At 37.5% G+C, this 21651-nt stretch overlaps 3 pseudogenes; all 3 read left to right on the top strand.

The window, feature by feature from the left end:
* Positions 1-12331: 12331 nt before the first annotated feature.
* On the top strand, positions 12332-15958 carry LOC111163168 (uncharacterized; annotated as a pseudogene).
* A 53-nt stretch (positions 15959-16011) lies between these two features.
* Positions 16012-17205, top strand: LOC149748933 (uncharacterized; annotated as a pseudogene).
* Positions 17206-17225: 20 nt separating this feature from the next.
* Positions 17226-18095, top strand: LOC149748932 (uncharacterized; annotated as a pseudogene).
* Positions 18096-21651: the final 3556 nt, after the last annotated feature.

Here is a 21651-nt window from a genome sequence, read left to right as displayed (position 1 = left end):
AGGCAGGGATAAATTGAGAGATTGGGATTGACACATAAACACTACTATATAACCAATGGATAACTAATAAGGACCTACTGTGTAGCACAGAGGACTCTACTAAATACAATGACCTACATGGAAAAGAATCTAAAAAATAGTGGATATATATATATGTCTAACTGAAACACTTTGCTGTACAACTTAAACTAACGCAACATTGTAAATCAACTATACTCCAATAAAAATTTAAATAAATGAATAAAAATATTTTGTGATATATGTATGCTTATTTTATCACCTTTAAATTTGTTACAGTGTAAAAAAATGTTTGCTCAAAAATATGACTACAAAGATCTAGTTTTTCATTTTCTAGCTTTCTCTTTTCTCCCAAGCAAGACAAATTTGGTTACTTGATTGAATGCTACAGTGAATATAAATGGTTTAGACTACACTACATACAATAGTAACAGAGAACTATAAACATGGATCACGAAAAAATACCCTGAGAAACTAGCCATACTTTATAAGCTCTACTGAGGTATAATTGACAAATACAATTTTAAGACAGTTAAATGAAAATGGATTATAGACTTAAATTTAAGACCTGTAAAACTGGAAAACTCCTGGAAGAAAACATAATGGAAAGCTATTTTACAACAGTTTTGGCAATGACTTTTTACATTTGACACCAAAAGCAAAAGCAACAAAAGCATAAATAAAAAATGGGACTACATCAAACTAAAAAGCTTCTGCACAACAAAAGAAACCATCAAAAAAATACAAAGACAAACTACTGAATGACAGAAAATATTTATAAAATATATATGTGATAAAGGGTTAATATTCAAAACATATAAACAAATCACACAACTCAGTAGCCCAAAAAGAAACTATCTGATTAAAACAATGTGCAGAGAGGACCTTCAAAATGGAGGAGGAGTAAGTCATGGAGATCAGCTTCGTCGCCACAAGAACATCAAAAATACATCTACATGTGGAACAACTCCTACAGAACACCTACCAAACGCTGGCAGAAGACCTCAGATTTGCCAAAAGGCAAGAAACTCCCCACGTACCTGAGTAGGGCAAAAGAGAAAAGAAAAAATAGAGACAAAAGAATAGGGACAGGATGTGCATCTCTGGGAGGGAGCTGTGAAGGAGGAAAAGTTTCCACACACTAGGAAGCCCTTTCACTGGTGGAGACAGGGATGGACACGGGGGGGGGGGGGGATTTTTGGAGCCACGAGGAGAGCAACAACAAGGGTGGAGAGGGAAAAGAGAGATTCCCACACAGAGGATCAGTGCCGAGTAGCACTCACCAGCCTGAGAGTCTTGTCTGCTCACCTGCTGGGGTGGGTGGGGGCTAGGAGATGAAGCTCGGGCTTCGGAGGTCACATACCAGGGAGAGGACTGGGGTTGGCTGTGTGAACACATCCTGAAGGGGGCTAGTGTGCCACAGCTCGCCGGGAGGAAGTCTGGGAAAAAGTGTGGACTTGCCTAAGAGTCAAGAGACCATTGTTTCAGGGTGCGTGGGGAGAGGGGATTCAGAGCACCACCTAAACGAACTCCAGAGTAAGGGGCAAGCCGCGGCTGTCAGTGCAGAAGACACCAGAGACTGGCATGAAACACTAACGCTGCTACTGCAGCCACCAGCAATCCTGTGTGCAAGCACAGGTCACTATTAACACCATCCCTCCAGGCTGCCTGTGCAGCCTGCCACTACCAGGGTCCTGTGATCCAGGCACAACTTTCCCAGGAGAACACACAATGTGCCTCAGGCTGTTGTAACGTCATGCCAGCCTCTGCTGCCGCAGGCTGGCCCCACATTCTATATCCCTCCCTCCCAGAGGCCTGAGTGAGCCAGAGCCCCCTAATCAGCTGCTCCTTTCACCCCCTCCTGTCTAGGTGAAGACCAGATGCCAGAGGGTGACCCACACACAGAGCCAGGGCCAAATCCAAAGCTGAACCCTAGGAGCTTTGAGAACAAAGAAGAGAAAGGGAAATCTCTGCGTGCAGCCTCAGTGGATTAAATCTCCACAATTAATTTGATGTACCCTGCATCTGTGGAATACCTGAATAGACAACAGATCATCCCAAAACTGAGGTGGTGGACTTTGGGAGCAACAGTAGACTTGGGGTTTGCTTTCTCTAATTTGTTTCTAGATTTATGTTTATCTTCATTTAGTATTTAGAGCTTATTATCATTGGTAGATTTATTGATATGATTGCTCTCTTTTACATATATATATATTTTTTTTTCCATCTCTTTTTGTGTGTATGCTTCTCTGTGTGATTTGGTCTGTATAGCTCTGCTTTTACCATTTGTCCGAGGGTCCTGTCTGTCCATTTATTTTTTAGTACACTTTCTAGCATTCGTTATCATTGGTGGATTTGTTTACTGGTTTGCTTGCTCTATTTACTTTTAATTACTTTTTTATTTTTTTGTTTTGTATTTTTTTTAATTTTTATATTCATAACTTTATTTCATTTTATTTATTTTTCTTCTTTTTTTTTTCTTTTCTCCCTTTTCTTCTGAGCCATGTGGCTGACAGGGTCTTGGTGCTCCAGCTGGATGTCACGCCTGAGCCTCTGTGGTGGGAGAGCCGAGTTCAGGACATCGCTCCAGCAGAGACCCCCCCGGCCCCTCGTAATATAAATCAGCTAGAGCTCTCCCAGAGGTCTCCATCTCAATGTTACGACCCAGCTCCACTCAACAAACAGCAAGCTCCAGTGCTGGACACCATATGCCAAACAACTAGCAAGACGGGAACAAAACCCCAGCCATTATCAGAGACACTGCCTAAAATCATAATAAAGTCACAGACACCCCAAAACACACCACTGATGCAGTCCTGCCCACCAAAAAACAAGATCCAGCCTCATCCACCAGAACACAGGCACCAATCCCCTCCACCAGGAAGCCTACACAACCCACTGAACCAACCTTAGCCACTGGGGACAGACACCAAAATCAACGGGAACTACAAACCTGCAGCCTGCGAAAAGGAGACCCCAAACACAGTAAGTCAAGCAAAATGAGAATACAAAGAAACACACAGCAGATGAAGGAACAAGGTAAAAACCCACCCCAAATAAATGAGGAGGAAATAGGCAGTCTACCTGGAAATGAATTTAGAGTAATGATATTAAAGGTGATCCAAAACCTTGGAAAGAGAATGGAGAAAATACAAGAAAAGTTTAACGCAGAAGAACTAAACAGCAAACAAACAATGATGAACAGCAAAATAAATGAAATAAAAAATTCTCTAGAAGGAATCAAGAGCACAATAACTTAGGTAGAAAAATGGATAAGTGACCAGGAAGACAAAATAGTGGAAATAACTACCGCAGAGCAGAATAAAGAAAAAAGAATAAAAATAATTGAGGACAGTCTCTGAGAACTTTGGGACAACATAAAACACATCAACATTCTAATTATTGGGGTCCCAGAAGAAGAAGAGAAAAAGAAAGGGACTGAGAAAATATTTGAAGAGCTTATAGTTGAAAACTTCCCTAATATGGGAAACGAAATAGTCAATCAAGTCCAGGAAGTGCAGAGAGTCCCATACAGGATAAATCCAAGGAGAAACAAAGACGCAGATTAATTCAACTATCAAAAATGAAATACAAAGAAAAAATATTAAAAGCAGCAAGGGAAAAACAACAAATAACATACAAGGGAATCCCCATAAGGTTAACAGCTGATCATTCACCAGAAACTCTGCAAGCCAGAAGGGAGTGGCAGGACATATTTAAAGTGATGAAAGGGAAAAACCTACAACCAAGATCACTCTACCCAGCAAGGATCTCACTCGGATTCGACAGTGAAATTAAAATCTTTACAGACAAGCAAAAGTTACAAGAATTCAGCACCACCAAACCAGCCTTACAACAAATGCTAAAGGAACTTCTCTAGGCAGGAAACACAAGAGAAGGAAAAGACCTACAATAGCAAACCCAAAATAATTAAGAAAATGGTAATAGGAACATACATATCGATAACTACCTTAGATGTAAATGGATTAAATGCTCCAACCAAAAGACACAGACTGGCTGAATGGATACAAAAATAAGATCCATATATAAGCTGTGTACAAGACACCCACTTCAGACCTAGGGACACATACAGACTGAAAGTGAGGGTATGGAGAAATATATTCCATGCAAATGGAAATAAAAAATAGCTGGATTAGCAATTCTCATATCAGACAAAACAGACTTTAAAGTAAAGACTATTACAAGGGACAAAGAAGGACACTACATAATGATCAAGGGATCAATCCAAGAAGAAGATATAAGAATTGTAAATATTTATGCACCCAACATAGCAGCACCTGAATACATAAGGCAACTGCTAACAGTCATAAAAGGGGAAATTGAGAGTAACACAATATTAGGGGATTTGAACACCCCACTTTCACCAATGGTTAGATCATCAAAAATGAAAATAAATAAGGAAACACAAGCTTTAAATGACACATTAAACAAGATGGACTTAATTGATATTTATAGGACATTCCATCCAAAAACAGCAGAATACAATTTCTTCTCAAGTGCTCATGGAACATTCTCCAGGATAGATCATATCTTTGGTCACAAATTAAGCCTTGGTAAATTTAAGAAAGCTAATTGTTTCAAGTGTCTTTTACGACCACACGCTATGAGAGTAGATGTCAGGAAAAAACTGTAAAAAATACAAACACATGGAGGGTAAACAGTATTCTACTAAATAACCAAGAGATCACTGAAGAAATCAAAGAGGAAATCAAAAAATACCAAAAACAACTGACAATGAAAACATGGTGATCCAAAATCCATGGGATGCAACAAAAGCAGTTCTAAGAGGGAAGTTTATAGCAAGACAATCCTACCTCAAGAAACAAGAAAAATCTCAAATAAACAACCTAACCTTACATCTAAAGCATTTCGAGAAAGAAGACCAAAAAAAAACAAAAAACAAAAACAAAAAGAACCCCCAAAGTTAGCAGAAGGAAAGAATTCATAAAGAATACATCAGAAAAAAATGAAAAAGAAATGAAGGAAATGATAGCAAAGAGTAATAAAAGCTGGTTCTTTGAAGACAAACAAAACTAATAAACCATTAGCCAAACTCATCAAGAAAAAAAGGGAGAAGACTGAATTCAATAGAATTAGAAATGAAAAAGGAGAAGTAACAACTGACACTGCAGAAATACCAAGGACCATGAGAAATTACTACAAAACACTATATGTCAAAAAAATGGATAGTGTGGAAGAAATGGACAAATTCTTAGAAAAGCGCAATCTTCAGAGTGAACCGGGGAGAGATAGAAAATATAAACTGACCAATCACAAGCACTGAAATTGAAACGGTGATTAAAAATCTTCCAACAAGCAAAAGCCACAGACCAGATGGCTTCAGAGGTGAATTCTATCAAACATTTAGAGAAGAGCTAACACCTATTCTTCTCTTCCAAAATACAGCAGAGGGAGGAACACTCCCAAACTCATTCTACGGGGCCACCATCATCCTGAAACCAAAACCAGACAAATGTGTCACAAAAAAAGAAAACTACAGGCCAATATCACTGATTAACTTAGATGCAAAAATCCTCATCAAAATACTAGAAAACAGAATCCAATAGCACATTAAAAGGATCATACACCGTGATCTAGTGTGGTTTATCCCAGGAATGCAAGGATTCTTCAATATACACAAATCAATCAGTGTGATACACCATATTAAAAAATTGAAGGAGAAAAACATATGATCATCTCAACAGATGCAGAAAAATCTTTTGACAAAATTCAACACCTATTTATGAAAAATACCCTTCAGAAACGAGGCATAGTGGGAACTTACCTCAATATAATAAAGGTCGTATATGACAATCCCACAGCCAACATCTTTCTCAATGGTGAAAAAATGAAACCATTTCCACTAAGATCAGGAACAAGACAAGGCTGCCCACTCACACTACTGTTACTGAACATAGTTTTGGAAGCTTTTGCCTCAGCACTCAGAGAAGAAAATGAAATAAAAGGAATCCAAATTGGAAAAGAAGTAAAACGGTTACTGTTTACAGATGACATGATACTATATTAAGAATTGTAAAGATGGTACCAGAAAACTACTACAGCTAATCAATGAATTTGGTAAAGTAGCAGGATACAAAATTAATGCACAGAAATCTCTTGCATTCCTGTACGCTAATGATGAAATATATGAAGGAGAAATTAAGGAAACACTGCCGTTTACCATTGCAAATAAAAGAATAAAATACCTAAGAATAAACCTAGCTAAGAAGACAAAAGAGTTCTATGTAGAAAACTATAAGACACTGATGAAAGACATTAAAGATGATAGAAACAGATGGTAAGATATACCATGTTCTAAGATTGGAAGAACCAACATTGTGAAAATGACTATATTACCCAAAGCAATCTACAGATTCAGTGCAATCCCTATCTAACTACCATTGGCATTTTTCACAGAGGTAGAAAACAAATTTCACAATTTGTATGGAAACACAAAAGACCCCAAATAGCCAAAGCAATCTTGAGAAAGAAAAACGGAGCTGAAGGAATCAGGCTCCCTGACTTCAGACTGTACTACAAAGCTACAGTAATAAAGAGAGTATGGTACTGGCACAAAAACAGAAATATACATCAATGGGAGAGGATAGAAAGCCCAGAGATAAACCCACGCACACATGGTCACCCTCTCTTTGATAAAGGAGGCAAAAATATACAATGGAGAAAATACAGCCCTTTAATAAGTACTGCTGGGAAAACTGGACAGCTACATGTTAAAGAATGATATTAGAACACTCCCTAACACCATACACAAAAATAAACTCAAAATGGATTAAAGACCTAAACACAACACCAGACACTATAAAACTCTTATAAAAACACAGAGAGAACACTCTATGACATAAATCACAGCAAGATCCTTTTTGACCCACCTCCTAGAGAAATGGAAATAAAAACAAAAATCAACAAATGGGAACTAATGAAACTTAAAAGCTCTTGCACATCAAAGGAAACCATAAACAAGATGAAAAGACAACCCTCAGAATGGGAAAAAATATTTGCAAACAAATCAACTGACAAAGGATTAATCTCCAAAATAAACAAGCAACTCATGCAGCTCAATATCAAAAAAACAACAACCGAAACCAAAAATGACAAAAGACCGAAACAGACATTTTTCTAAAGAGAATATACAGATTCCCAACAAAAACATGAAAGGATGCTCAACATCACTAATCATTAGAGAAATGCAAATAAAAACTACAATGAGGTATCACCTCACACCAGTAAGAATGGCCATCATCAAAAAGTCTACAAGCAATAAATGGTGGAGAGGGTGTGGAGAAAAGGGAACCCTCTTGCACTGTTGGTGGGAATGTAAATTGATACAGCCACTATGGAGAACACTATGGAATTTCCTTAAAAAAATAAAAATAGAGGTACCATATGACCCAGCAATCCAACTGCTGTGCATATACCCTGAGAAGACCATAATTGAAAAATAGTCATGTACCACAATGTTCATTGCAGCTCTATTTACAACAGCCACGACATGGAAGCAACCTAAGTGTCCATCGACAGATTAATAGATAAAGAATATGTGGCACATATATACAATGGAATATTACTCTACCTTAAAAAGAAAAGAAACTGAATTATTTGTAGTAAGGTGGATGTACCTAGAGTCTGTCATACAGAATGAAGTAAGTCAGAAAGAGAAAAACAAATACTGTATGCTAACACATATATATGGAATGAAATTTTAAAAAAAAGGTTTTGAAGATCCTAGTGGCAGGACAGGAATAAAGACTCCGACATAGAGAATGGACTTGAGGACACAGGGAGGGGGAAGGGTAAGCTGGGACGACATGAGGCAGTGACACTGACATATATACACTACCAAATGTAAAATACATAGCTAGTGGGAAGCAGCCACATAGCACAGGAAGATCAGCTCGGTGCTTTGTGACCACATACTGGGATGGGATAGGGATGGTGGTAGGGAAACGCAAGAGGGAGTGGATATGGGGATATATGTGTACGTATAGCTGATTCACTTTTTTATACAGCTAACACACCATTTTAAAGTAATTATACTCCAGTGAAGACGTTAAAAAAAAAAATGGGCAGAGCAACTGAATAGACTTTTCCCAAAGAAGACAGATAAATGGTGAACAGGAACATGAAAAGGTGCTCCACATCAGTAGTCATCAGAAAAATGCAAATTAAATCACAATAAAATGTGACCTCACCTGTTAGAGTGGATATCATCAAATTAACAAGAGATAGCAATTGTTGGCATGGATGTGGAGAAAAGGGACCTTGTGCACTGTTGGTAGGCATGTAAATTGGTGCAGCCACCATGGAAAACAGTATCAAAGTTCCTCAAATAATTATAAATTACACTACAATAGGATCCAGCAATACTGCTTCTGGATATATTTCCAAAGGAAATAAACACAGAATACTGAAGAGACTTTTGCACTCTCGTGTTCATTGCAGCATTATTTGCAATAGCCAAGGCATGTAAACAACCTAAGTTTCCACTGATGGATGACTGGAGAAAGAAGATGTTATGTGTGTGTTTGTGTGTATGTGTGTGTGTGTGTATGTACATGTGTGTGTATATATATATATATACAGATATTATATACACACATACATACACAAATATTATTAAAATATTAAATATTATTATTCATATTATTCTTGGCTGATTATATTATCAGCCATGAGAAAAAGAAGGATATCCTGTCACCTGTGGCAACATGGATGGATCTTGCATGTACTATGCTAAGTGAAAGAAGTGAGACAGAGAAAGATAAATACTGCATGGTAAGATATGTGGAATCTAAGAAAAAAATTCAAACTCATATAAACAAAGAGTAGAATAATGGCTGCCAGGGGCTGTAGGGTGGGTAGGGAGCTAGGGAGAGGTTGGTAAAAAAGTACAAACTTTCAGTAATAAGATAACTAACATCTGAGGATCTACTGTATAATATGGCTATGACAGTTGATACACTGTAATTGTACACCGTAATTTCAATTGTGTAATTGAAATTTGCTAATAGAGTAGTACTTCAATGTTTTCACACACACAAAAAGCTAAACATGTGAGGTGATGGATGTGTTAATTACCCAGTTAAGGGAAATCCTTTCACATTGTGTACGTATATCAATTCATCACTATACACACTTTAAATGTCTTACAGTATTATTTGTCAATTGCAACCTTGATAAAGCTGAAACTTTTTAAATTACCAAGACCCTTTTGCATCCATATCTATATTTTTTTCCTTTTTTTTTGTATTTTCTCCATATTGCCTTTCCCCTTTTGCATGTATGCTTTTGACCTCCATGTCTCAGATTCCTCATTTGTCAAGTGATAATACACATGGATTCAATTCATGGAAATTACTTAAAATAGTGACTAGCACAAAATAATCACTCAAAATATTTGCTATTATTATTATCAGTATTATCATAAATTATTTTAACAAAAAAATAATATTTTGTTCACAATTCTACCATGGTAAAATACCGAGTCTAATTTTCTGTGTTCCCTTCCAATTCTTCTCTATTTGCATATGTAATGTTCATAAATATGATTATGAAAAGATTAAACTGCAAAACCAATTGGGTAGCAAATTGAAACTTTTAATACCACTTGTTATGACTTCCCTAAAATGTGTGTTCATTTATTCAATTTTTGAGGGGAATCATGGAAGGACTGGGTAGAGAGATTCCATATTGAAATTTAAAAATAATAAATGAGTTTATATTAATTAAAAAGAAACATTCATGGTAACATCACCCAATAGTTATTACTGAATTCCTAGTTAAGGTAGTTTGTAAAAGCCCTAAAACAAACAAGTAATCAAAGTCATTGTATACAGATTATTTGTACAACATATCTTCATGGTACATCAAAATTTGAGTTAATTTTTTTTTTAAGCAGTGTAATGATCAGGACCAGAAACAGATAGAAATTAACCATATTTCAGGACATTGACAAGCATTAGCTCTTAGAGAATTTGAATGTGTTACATCACTGCCTACATATAGTATAAACGTATTTAAGATCATAATTTAGTAATAGTTCAACTGTTTCTTTCAACATTATATAAAAAACTTTTTCTGTTTTAAAATGAAATTTATAATTAAAAACTTTACATAATAGTCCATAAAGGATTTATCACTCTTTACTGAGGCATTTACACCAGTTTTGAACTTAATGTACTTTCTCTATATTCCATATTTACTGCAAAGAATTCACAGGCTTGAGCAACTGAAAGGAATCACAGAATTTCCTAGAGCATATTCATATAAGGTTTTTAAAAGGATACAGTACAGGGGCTGGGCTTCCCTGGTGGCGCAGTGGTTGAGAGTCTGCCTGCCGATTCAGGGGACACGGGTTCGTGCCCCGTTCCGGGAAGATCCCACATGCCGTGGAGCGGCTGGGCCCATGAGTCATGGCCGCTGAGCCTGCGCGTCTGGAGCCTGTGCTCCGCAATGGGAGAGGCCACAACAGTGAGAGGCCCGCGTACCGCAAAAAAAAAAAAAAAAAGGATACAGTACAACACTGGGAATCCAAGAGATATCCAGGTGCTAGATCCTGAAGTTCATTCTTATTCAGACAAGAACCAACCTCACCTCCAAACTGAACTACCACAATTTATGTGATGAGTCTTGATTTCAGAGAGTTTATAGTTTGTAATGAGGTCCTTTATGCTCCTCTGGTCAGCTAGCAAAGCCAAACTCTCAAGTTGGTTATGCCAGGTGAAAGTGATCAATAAACAAACTGGCTTTGGGTGCCACCAGAAGAATGTAAGATTTTAAATAGTTGTGAAAAATCATTAGAAATCATAGTTAGTTGCCCTGTCTTGGCCAAAAGTCAAAATGTGAAATGTAGGCTGTCCTGGTCCATCTTAAAATAACTATCTCATATAATAATCTACATATTTCCAGTTAGAAATTATAGTACAATTATTCATAATTATGTGATTTCTTTCTTTGAATTCTTTTACTAAGATAAACTCATAAATGTAGAGGATGTCAAAGATTAAGCTTAATGATTCTTCATAGACATGTTATGCATAAATGAACATGCTCATTTTGTTATAACTGTACCAGTATTAGCTCTTTTTTTATTTTTTATTTAAAAACATTCTTGATTACTAATGATATTGAATTTTTCATATATGGTTCATGTGGACTATTAAAAGAAGCAATATGAAATGAAATAAAGATGAAACTATCAAAATGGCCATTTTAAAAATGAAGTGGATGTTTTTGAAATGGTAATTCATGTAGGTTGTATTATGTTTTGAGTAGTGGTGACATTTTTTGTTTACTTCACCCATACTTTCACTTCAAAATTATTTGTGACCACTGCCATATGCCTAAATGGACTGTGCTTTATGCAAAGTCCATACACTCAATGCCTTAATCACAATAGCAGAGTTTTGACAGCAATAGAGCTAAATATATATGTCTTTTTATATTTATTGACCTCTTGCAGATGTCTCTTTTATCCATTTCAAAATGTCGCATCATTGCTTTAAATAAAACCATTTATATAATTTTTCCCACTTTCTGTTAATTCATCTTTTCCTCTTTAGTCTCCTATCTTACCTAATTCTGCTTTCCATCATCTATAGTTATATTTGTTTCATACATTAAAAAAAAAAAAACAGGCTTTTTATCCAAGAAATAAGGATTTAAAGTCCATTTTTCTACACCCTTAAGTTTGAATTCATCTCAAAACTATGTTACTCATCTCTATGACCCTCTTTATGGTGCCAACAGGATGCCAAACAATTGATATCTGCCTCTTGAAAAACCAAATCTTGAGTAAATGCATGTATGTATGAACTGAGAAATCCTCCTTATTTATCTTAGGAGATTTGATATAAGAACCTTAGTATAAGTAGAATTCTCCCCCCATATCTGACAGATAAGGCTTCTCCCTGAATGTTCTTCAATCCTCACTTTCTTATAGAAATATATCACTGGGGACATGCAAAGATTTCAAGTGACTTATACAGGTAGTACAATTTTGAAATTCAGGAAAAATTCAGGTTTATAATCCAAATTTCAGGCACAATAATTAGGAGAAAAGGAAACCAACACTCTCACATAATTTTTTTCACAACATTTTATCATTAGAGCCTTCTGAACTAAATTCAGTGCACTACTTAAAGAAGTTGTACAGTTGTGAATTCTTCCAAGCTAGTGGAAAAAAAGTAGAGGGGAAAAAACAAACAAACAAATGAAAACCCTGGGCCTATTTGAACATAGCCATAACTGTAGAGTGGAGTAATGGGTATGGCCTATGGTCTTGGGACTCACAAGACCCATCTCTGACACCTTATTCCTGTACAACCTTCAGCAAGTCTTTAACATCTCTCAACTTAAATTGGCAGAGTCTTATTGTCAAGACGAGGTAATACAGCATTTTAAAAACTTCTTATCAAGTTCTCTAAGACAGAGGAGATATTCATTACAATTACTGTATTTGCTTTGGGGTAAAAAAAGACCTGAATTTAAATCCTCACTCTGCCACATATTAGCTAAATAAGAGTTGAAATAAACTCTGTAAACCATGGTTTCATCTGTAAGGTAGAAATAGTAATAGTTCCTAACCCTACAGAATTCCTATAAGAATGGAATGATATAGTGATAGAAAGCACTTTGCACATTAGAACAGAACTGTGCACTGTGGGCTAAAGGAATCTTAACTGCTAGTATAACCTTGCAGGGAGTACAATATATTAGAGCTGAGTAAGAAGCAAAAAGAACAGTTAAAAAAAAAAAGAACTAGGAGAAGAAGGCAGGATAAAAATTATTCAGGACCATGGTAACAAGTTTGAATTTTGTATTAAATACAATTACAATTCACTAGATAATTGTAAACAGAGGCATGCCATGATATTGTTTACACTTTTTTTGTTTGTTTATAAATATATTTATTTATTTATTTGGCTGAGTTGGGTCTTTGTTGCTGCGCAGGCTTTCTCTAGTTGAGGCGAGTGGGGTCTACTCTTTCTTGCGGTACGCTGGCTTTCTCACTGCGGTGGCTTCTCTTGTTGCGGAGCACGGGCTCTAGGCGCACAGGCTCAGTAGTTGTGGCTCGCGGGCTCTAGAGCGCAGGCTCAGTAGTTGTGGCGCATGAGCTTGGTTGCCCCACGGCATGTGGGATCTTCCCAAAGCAAGGCTTGAACCCGTGTCCCCAGCATTGGCAGGCGGATTCTTAACCACTGCGCCACCAGGGAAGCCCTCATATACACATTTAAAAGACAAATCTAGGATTTCCTCGTCTACTTATTGTGTAAAAAGCTAGAAAGTGCATTGGCCCTGAAATAATGAAAAAAGGATGAACAACACAATCATAGTTTTCTTGAGACAGTCAGAGAGCTGAGTATACTGGACTACTAAATTAGTTTGAAGTCCAAGAAGGATGTGATGGTTAATTTTATTTGTCCACTTGACCAGGCCACTAAGAAACCGGATTTCTGGTTACACATTATTTCTGGGAGTACCTGTGACTATGTTTCTGATTGAGATTAGCATTTGAATCTGTAGACTGAATAAAGCAGATAGGTTTCCCTGATGTGGGGGGCACCATCCAGTCTGTTGAGGGATGAAGAGAATAAAAAGGCAGAGGAAAGAAAAATCCACACTCTACCTGACTGGATGAGCTAGGACATTGGTCTTCTGCATTTGGACTGAGATTTGTACCTTCAGCTTCCCTAGCTCTTGGGCCTTTGGGCTTGAACTGGAAGTACACTAACTTTCCTGGGCCTTCAACTTTCAGATGTCAGATCATGGGACTTCTCACACCCGATAATGCATGAGCCGATTATATATATATATATATATATATATATATATATATACACACACACATACACACACACACACACACACACACACATACATATATATGTATATATATATTCCTTATATAATAGAGACAGGTGGATAGATAAATAGATAGGGAGATAGAGAAGTAGATAGATAGATGATAGATATTCCATACTTATCTAAGTACAGAATCACTAAGAATAGGTTCTCCATTTAAAGTTGTAGCTCTGGGAGTTAAAAAGGGCTCTGACAATGTGTTTGGTTGACTGAAACATAGACTAAAAGCTGGCCTGGCCCACAGTGAGTGAGTTAGAAATACTGGACTTCCCTCAGTTTATTGCATAGGAAAGGATACAATGCCTCAGGAAGATTGGAATGTTAGAGCATATTTGTCACTTAAGACTTGCTCATCCAGACTGGAGGGCCAGAAGACATATTTCATCAATACCATGAAAAATATATTTGTGAGGGGAGCCACATAATCCTTGAAGAGTTCAGTGACTGCTCTTCTCTGTAGGTCAGACCTTACAGTGGTAATTGCAGCCACTCAACTGAAAAACTTAAATGCAATAGGAGTAATTGGATTCTGAGGTGACAGGGGCCAAGTGGCAGGACTCAATCACCAAAAGCAAGGTGCGTGTGTCTACCACAATGGACAGCAGAGCCAAAGTAGCAATTAGAATTGTCTGACCTATACAGAATTATGGTGTTGGCTAGTGGATCAAGGTGTTCCTAGAACTGAAACAGAGAGGAAGCCTATTCAATTCTCACTTGATATGTATAAGCATAAAAGTCCTACATGAAGTGAACACAAGCCTAACTTGAATTATAAAAACAAGAGAGACAGAGCACCTTAATCAATTCCCAGCTTTGAGCCAGTGTACAGACCCATAACTCCTTGAATGAAAGGGAGGCTGGATCCCTTTGAGAAAGAATCCCAGTACACTGACAAAGATTTATACTGTTAATAGTTCAGCCTTCCCCAAAGGTACCTATAGCCTTTTACCAGGATCACTGCACATTGGAGAAAAGGAAATAACCAGACCTTCAGGGACTACTGGGCACTGGCTGTAAGCTGACACTGATTCTAGGAGACCCAACATGTCACTCTGTCCACCAGTTAGAGGAGGAGCTCACGGAGGTCAGTGAGCAATGGAGTTTTAGCTTAAGTCTATCTCACAGTGGGGCAAGGAGATCCTCAAACCTATCCTATCATTATTTACCCAGTTCCAAATGCATAATTGGAATATACATACTTTGCAGTTGGCAAAATTCCCATACGGGTTTCCTGACTTGTGGAGTGACAGCTACTATGGTAAGAAAGGCCAAGAGGAAGCCACTAAAATTTTCTGTATCTAGAAACATAGAAAACCAAAAGCAATACTTTTTTCCTGGAGGAATTACAGAGATTAGTACCACCATCAAGCACCTGAACGATACAGGGATGGTGATTCCCACCGCATCTCCATCCAACTTACCAATGTGGCCTCTGCAGAAGACAGATGGCTCTTGTAGAATGACAGTGGATTATCAGAAGCTTAAGCAAGTAGTAACTCCAATTGCAGCTGCATTATCAGATGTGGTTTCATTACTTGATCAAATTAACACATACCCTGGCACCTGGTACAACTACTGACTTGGAAAATGTTTTTTTATCCTCCATACCTGTCAATAAAGACTACCAGGAACAGTTTGCTTTCAGCTGGCAAGGCTAGTAATACACCTTCTTTGTCCTGCCTCAGAGGTGTATCAACTCTCCAGTCCCCTGTCAGAATTTGGTTGGCAGGAATCATGATCATCACCTTTCCCTTTCAAAAGAAATCACACTGGTCCATTACATTGAGCACATTGTTCTGAATGGACCTAGTGAGCAAGAAGCAGCAACTATTCTAGACTTTTTGTTAAGACATTTGCATGGCAGTGGGTAGGAAAAAGATTTAACAAAGTCAGAGGCCTTTGACTTCAGTGGTCTGAGGCATGTTGAGATATTCCTTCTAAAGTAAAGGATCAATTTTTGCATCTGGTCACTCCCACAACAAAAACAGAGGCCTAGTGGACTCTAGATATTGGAGGTAACATATTTTGAGTGACCTGAAAAGCCGCTCATGAGGCTCAAAACAAGAGCCCAAATGAGGCCCAAACAAGAGGTCTCTGCAAGAAGTCCTGGCAGCTGTGCAAGTTGCTCTGATGCTTAGGCTATATGATCCAGCAGATTAAATGGTGCTAAAGTGGCAGTGGCAGAGAGAGATGTTATTTGGAGTCTTCAGCAAGCTCCTATTGGTGAATCACAGTTGAGGCCCTTAGAATTTTGGAGCAAAGCCCTGTCATTCTCTGGGGATAACTATTCTCTTTTTGAGAAATAATTCTTGGCTTGCTCCTGGGCCTTAGTAGAAACTGACATTCAACCATGAGCCCCCTAGTTACCATGCAACCTGAGATTCCCATCATAAACTGTGTATTCCCTGACCCAACAAACCTTAAGGCTGGGTGTGCATGGCAGCATTTCATCATCGTCAAATGATCAAGCCCAAGAAGACCCTGAAGGCACAACTGAGTTACATGAAGAAGTGTCTCAAAAGCCCATGGTCCCCAATCTTGCTAAACTGCATTCTCCCTCCCAGCCTGCATCTACAGGCTCAGTGGATTCACTTACGATCAGTTAACAGAGAACGAAAGACTAGGGCTTGATTTAAAGATGTTCTGCATGATATTTAGGCACCACTTGAAAGTGGATAGCTGCATCACTCCAGTCTCTTTCCAGGGCATCCCTGAGGGACAGTGGTAGAGGAAACCCTCCCAGTGAGGAGAACTTCCAGCAGTGCATCTGGTTGTTCATTTGCTTGGAAGAAGAAATAGTCAGATGTGCAATTATATACCAATAAATGGGCTGTGGCCAACGATTTGGCTGGATGGTTAGGGACTTGGAAGGAATATGATTGGGAAATTGACAATACAGCAATTTAAGGAAGAAGTATGTGGACAGACTTTCCTGATTGGGTGAAAATTGTGAAGGTATTGTGTCTTTTGAGAGTTTAGCTAAGCTACTCCATGCTATTGCTGCCTCAACAACCATTCTGTTTGGCCAAGTGGCTTACAGGGACCTTAACCTGACATTAGCCTTCTTATGCAGGTTCACACCATAGATTTTGGTGTGCAGAGTCACAAGGAGATGTAAGTTTCTGATATGACCTCCCTAATAGCCCTTGTGATCAACAGTCTCCTCTGCCTCCCAGCATCTGTATGCCTTATACACCCCTTAGATAAGGCCACTGTAGGGATTAACTAAACCCCACTCTTTGGTTTTAAACCTGTCCCTAGCCTGGGAACCCCAACGTACTTCACCCACAGACCTTGATAAAGGCATGTACCCCAGATCCGGCCTCTCTCTCTGTCTGCACTCTGCCTTGACCTCCCCATGTGGCCCCTTGAGATGTGTGTGTACTTCTTCCAGGACCTGAGAGTAATAAACTTCTCTATTTCAATTTCTCTTGTATTCTGTTGTTGAACTATGGCTAAACATTAGGCACCCTGTGCTCCACTTAACAAATCTTAATTAAACAAAGTCATAACAGTATCCCATGTGAATGCTCATCAAAGGGTGACCTCAGCAGAGGAGGATTTTAATAATCAAATGGATAAGATGACCCATTTTGTGGATATCAGTCAGCCTTTTCCCCCAGTCACCTCTATCACTACCTAATGGGTTCATGAATAAAGAGACCATGATGTCAGGTGTGGAGGCTAGGTATGGGCTTAGCAACATGGAATTCCACTCACCAAGGTCTACCTGGCTATAATCACTGCTTGCTGCTCAATCTTCCGGCAGCAGTGTCCTACACTGAGTCCCCAGTATGGCACCATTCCCAGGGTGATCAGCCAGCTACTTGGTGGCAGATTGATTACACTGAACCACTTCTATCATGGAAAGGCAATATTCTATTTTGTTCTTACTGGAATAGATACTTACTCTGGACACAGATTTGCCTTCCTTACCTTTGCCAAAGCTATACCATCCATGGACTTACAAAATGCCTTATCCACCATTATGTTATTCCACATAGCATTGCTTCTAATCAAGGAACTCATTTCACAGCAAATGAAGTGTGGCAATGGGTCCAGGCTCATGGAAAATTTTGTGTATCATGCACAGTCAACATTAAAATTCCCTCCATCTTAGTATCTTTCATTACATAACAACTTACATTCTATATTGATCAGCTCTAACAAAGTGTTTCATTACATGATTTCACACATGCTCAATCATTCCATGCTATTTTGGAGAGAGGGATCAATTTCCTGTGGTGCCAGAGTTTGCATATTCATGTTAATTGTGTATCTGTTACTATTATGCTATCTTATCATTAGGTATGATTTCCTGAGCCCTGTTGTTAATAGACAAATTTAAATAACTCAAAAAGGTATGCATTTAAATTGCTCATACTGGGTAAAAGATAAGACCCAACTCTATGCTGTCTCTAAGATACTAACTTTTATTAGGAAGAGATGTATAGGTTAGTGGTAGAAGAACAGAAACTGATATACTATGCAAACTTTAATTAAAATAACAAGGTATATCATGTAGTAGGCATCCTTTAAGATGCTCCCTAATGTTTCCCAACCTGTATTCAAGCTCTTGTACAATATAATCTCCTCCTCTTGAGTTTGGAATGAACTTACTGATTCATTTCTAATGCACAGTACATTGCAGAAGTAACTGGATGTCACTTCTGAAATAAATTTATAAAAGGAGTGTGGCTTCGATCTTGCATGTTTTCTCTCTTTTGTTCTCTTGCTCACCCTCAGGAAGTCAGCTGCCATGTTGTGATCTGCCCTCTAGAGAGTCCCACTTGGTAAGGAACTGAAGGAGGACTCTGAACAATAGCCAGTGAATAACTGAATATTTCAATCAACCCACAAGGAACTGAACACTGCCAAACAGCACATGAATTCATTTGCAAGCAGATCTCCCGCAGGCTGAGCCTTCAGATGACACCTGGATCAACAGCTTGACTGCAACCTCATGATATATTTTGACGCAAACACACTCAATTAAGCAGCATTTGAGTCTCTGATTAAAGCAAAAACAAACTAAGAAAAATGAATTTTTGCTATTTTTAAGGCCCCTAAAATATAAAGTATATGTGTACATGTATACATATATGTGTGTGTATATATATGTATGTGTGTGTGTATATATATATATATATATATAAAATGTCAATGATAAAGGGATCAAGTAACCAAAATCATACAGGCATACATCATTTTATTGCACTTCACTTTATTGTGCTTGGTAGGTACTGCATTTTTTATAAATTGAAGTTTTGTTAGCATTTTTTAGCAATAAAGTATTTTTAACTAAGGCATTTACATTGTTAGTTAGACATAATGTTATTGCACACTTAACAGACTACAGTACACTGTAAACATAACTTTTATATGCACGGGAAAACCAAAAATTTCAAGTGACTCGCTTTAATATGATACTCACTTTAACGTGGTGGTCTGGAACAGAACCCACAATACCTCCAAGGTATGCCTGTATATTAATTATAAATACTTATATACCTAAAATCAAGCAGTGGTGTATCCAAAAAATTGAATGCTATTCAGAGATAAAGAATGGAGCTATTATGAATGAATCTGAAAAGCACTGTGGCAAGTGAAAGATGCCAAACTCAAAACAGATCTATACTATATGACTCCTTTTATGTAATAGTTTGGAAAAGGTAAAACTATAGGGATAGAATATAGATAAATGTTTGCCCAGCACAGAGGGAAATTGGGGATGTGGAAATTGATGACAAAAGGGCAAAAGGGAATATTTGGGGATGATGGAAATTTTCTCTATCTTGATTGTGATAGTGGCTACATGATTATATAAATATATCAAAACATATAAATTTACATCCAAAATGGTTAATTCTATCATATGGAAATTATACCTCAATAAACCTAACTAAAAGCAATCCAAATATAAAAGAATAAATAGATGGTGCTAGCCGTTACTGTATGAGTGGTAGATTGTATGAGGTATAAATTGTTATGAAAAGGTAAATATGGAGGCAGTAATCCAGTGGGAAAATAATGGTAGTTTTGGATAAAATGGTATTTTGTACTTACGCAGTTAAATGGTGTAATGGAGTGGACTGATTGAAGACATATATATATGTGTGTGTGTGTGTATGTTATCTTGCATATATATATATATATATATGTAGCAGAATAGAGGAAACCTATGAATCCTGTTTTTAATTTGTGGAACATGGTAGTTGACTGTCATTTACTGTATTAGAACAGGCTGGAGAAAAAAAAAAGAAGCTTTTGTGTGCAATCAAAACTTCAGTTTTAGATATATTTTATATATTGGTGAAATACCCCAGGAAAAATTCAAATAATGGTAACAACTTAAGTAACCTTTACTCTGTGCCAGGTAGACTTTTAAGTGCTTTAAATACAAATGGACTATATAAACTCATTCCATCCTCAATACAGTCATATGAGGTAACCCGTATTATTATTATCACAATATTATAATGAGAAAAAAACTATGACACTAAGTGGTTAAATGATTTGTCTAAAATTATACATTTATTAAGTGTCACAGGTGGGCTGGTTGCAGAATCCATGCTCTTATATACTACATCATACTAACTCTTTTAAGTAAGGGGTTGGATATATGAATCATGAACTCAGAGGATAAAATTAGAACTGCAATTTGAACTATCTCCATAAGCTGTAGTATTTTGATCCGTAAGTATGGATGAGATATTTTTAGCTCAGAGTGTTTGTAGAAAAGATAATAAGCCAAGGTCTAAGCTCTGGGTTTGGAATTTAGACAGAAAATGTGGAGCTATCAAAGCAGGCTAAGAAACAGTGGCTACTGATGCAGGAGAAAATCAGAAAGTGTGGTGTCATGAAGTCAAGCTAGAGACATTTCAAGTAGAGGATAGTCAGTTGGGTAATAATACTGAGAAGCTAAAAAAGGTGGTATTACAGTATTATACTAAGGCAGGCTACTGTAACAAAAAGACCCAATGACAAGATTGTTTTGTTATCGTTGCTTGTCTGTATGACTTTTTTTCTCCTGTCATGCCCGACTCTGGGTATGTGTCCTAAGCTTGCAAGCAGCCCTGCTCCAGATTCTCTACTTTGCATAGCTGTCATCACCTAAGGGTACTGCATGTTCCATGTGGGATTTCTACTTTGCTTAGGCTGTAATCAATGGAAATGGGAGAAAGAATGAAGATGCCATACCAATAGGCTTGGGGCCTATGTTCTACTTCCTCTCAGGCTAAGTTAGTTACATAGCTATATACAGCTGCAAGAAAAACTCAGAAATAAAGTCTAGCCATGGTACCTGGAAGTAAGAGAGAACAGATTTTTTGTGGGTACCAGATAATCTTAGTTACAGCAACCAATTAATATGGTTTGGTAGAAATATCCAGTTATCTAGTCATTAATTTAATCATCATTCATTTACTCATTATTTTCATTTATTACCAAACATTACCTTCTACCCACTGTGTTCCAGGCACCACAGAGTTTATTATTGGAATAAATAATATTTGAGGCATCCTCCGCAAAATCCTTTTTTAAAAGAAATGGGAGATATCAACTAACTATATTCCCTCTCTTCCTCCCCTGCAAATTCCTAAACTATGTATATATTCAGCAATTTTATATTATCAAAAGATAATAAAAACAGAAAGAAAACTATTTTTCTGGCTAAAATAATATAGTCAATAATATTTAAAGTATACCAATAGTCAACTGAACTTGTGATAA

This window comes from Delphinapterus leucas, chromosome 6 (assembly GCF_059928025.1).
Source record: "Delphinapterus leucas isolate spDelLeu-1000000601 "Yukka" chromosome 6, BTC_Dleu_Yukka2, whole genome shotgun sequence".
NCBI classification, from domain to species: Eukaryota; Metazoa; Chordata; class Mammalia; order Artiodactyla; family Monodontidae; genus Delphinapterus; species Delphinapterus leucas.
The sequence above is the reverse complement of the archived record's forward strand: the minus strand, read 5'-3'. Positions and strand labels throughout refer to the sequence as shown.